A 2,108-nucleotide genomic window follows, 5' to 3' on the forward strand; every position below is an offset into this window, starting at 1 on the left:
GCGGCACGTGGGATCTTCCCGGACCGGGGCACGAACCCGCGTCCCCTGCATCGGCAGGCGGACTCTCAACCACTGCGCCACCAGGGAAGCCCTTATGAGCTATTTTTAAACAGTTCCCAAATGTTGGTGTTTTAATTTTTCCAGCTTTATTGAAATATATATATATAATATTGTGTAAGTTTAAGGTTTACAATGTGATGATTTGATACTTGTATATATTGCAAAATTATGGCCACAACAGAGTTAATTAACATCTCCACCACCTCACATAATTATCATTAAAAATTTTTATTTTATTGAAGTATAGTTGATTTACAGTTGTGTTAATTTCTGCTGTACAGAAAAGTGATTCTGTTTATATATATATATATACATATATATATTTTTTTAAATATTCTTTTTCATTATGGTTTTTCACAGGATATTAATATAGTTCCCTGTGCTATAGAGTAGGACCTTGTTGTTTTATCCATTTTATGTATAATAGTTTGTATCTGCTAACCCCAAACTCCCAGTCCATTCCTCTCCCAACCCCCTCACCCTTGGCAAGCACTAGTCTGTTCTCTAGGTCTGTGAGTCTGTTTCTGTTTTGCAGATAGGTTCATTTGTGCCATATTTTAGATTCCACATATAAGTGATATCATATGATATTTGTCTTTCTCTTTCTGACTTACCTCACTTAGTATGATCATCTCTAGGTCGTTCTTTGTTGCTGCGAATGGCATATATTTCATTCTTTTTTTATGGCCAGGTAGTATTCCATCATATATATGTACATTTTTTTGTTGTTGTCGGTTTTGTTATGGTGAGGATATTTAAGATCTACTCTCTTGTAGCAAACTTCAAGTACAGTAAGTCCCCTACATATGAATGAGTTCCATTCTGAGAGTGCGTTCGTAAGTCCAATTTGCTCCTAAGCCCAACAAAGTTAGCCAAGGTACCCAACTAACACAATCGGCTCCACAGTACTGTACTGTAATAGGTTTATAATACTTTTCACACAAATACTACATAAACAACAAACACAAAAAATAAAACATTTTTGATCTTACAGTACAGGACCTTGAAGAGAACAGTAGTGCAGCACAAGAGCTGGCACACAGGGGCTGGCATCGAGTGAACAGGCAGGAAGCGTTACTGACTGGAGCAGGAGAGGAGGAGACGGCAGAAGCTGAAGGATCCTCAGCGACAGGGGACGGAGGGCCAGCTGCAATTGCGCTCACGCCTGACGTGGACGGCACAGGTGCTGGTTCCTTGCTGGATTCAAGTCTCTCCACCCTCTTGAAAAAACGATCCAGTGATGTCTGGGTAGTAGCTCTTTTTTTCTCGTCGTAGATGACACGGTAGCACTGGATTGCATTCTGAACGGCAGCTGCAACCTCCGTGTACCGTTCTACGTTCGGTCCTGTGCCTCAAAAACTAACAGCGCCTCCTGAAATAAGGAAAATCCCCTGCCGCTTCCCACGTCGTGAATCTCTTCGGTTCTTCAGTTACTTCTTCTTCCTCTTGTCTCTCTTCATCCTTTCTCTGGGCCCCCAATTCCATCAGGTCTTCATTAGCCAGCTCCTCGTGTTGCACGGCAACAGTACTGTACGGTAAGTGCACAAAAGCACCACCAGCTGTAGAGGATGCACACAACTGACAATGTACACCAGACACATGAACTAGCTTATGTGACTGGACACGCGAACGCACGTTCACATCTTTGAAAGTTCTCAACTTGAAGGCTCGTATGTAGGAGACTTACTGTGCACAATACAGTGTTGTTGACTATAGTCACCACGCTGTACATTAGAGCCCAGAACCTATTCTTCTTATAACTGGAAATTTGTACCCTTGGACAGACATCTCCCCATCTTTATTGGAGTATAACTGCTTTACAATGGTGCGTTAGTTTCTGCTTTATAACAAAGTGAATCAGCTATACATATACATATATCCCCATATCCCCTCCCTCTTGCGTCTCCCTCCCTCCCTCCCTATCCCACCCCTCCAGGTGGTCACAGAGCACCGAGCTGACCTCCCTGTGCTATGCGGCTGCTTCCCACTAGCTATCTGTTTTACGTTTGGTAGTGTATATATGTCCATGCCACTCTCTCACTTCGTCC

The sequence above is a fragment of the Physeter macrocephalus genome, chromosome 19 (assembly GCF_002837175.3).
Source record: "Physeter macrocephalus isolate SW-GA chromosome 19, ASM283717v5, whole genome shotgun sequence".
Taxonomy (NCBI): Eukaryota; Metazoa; Chordata; class Mammalia; order Artiodactyla; family Physeteridae; genus Physeter; species Physeter macrocephalus.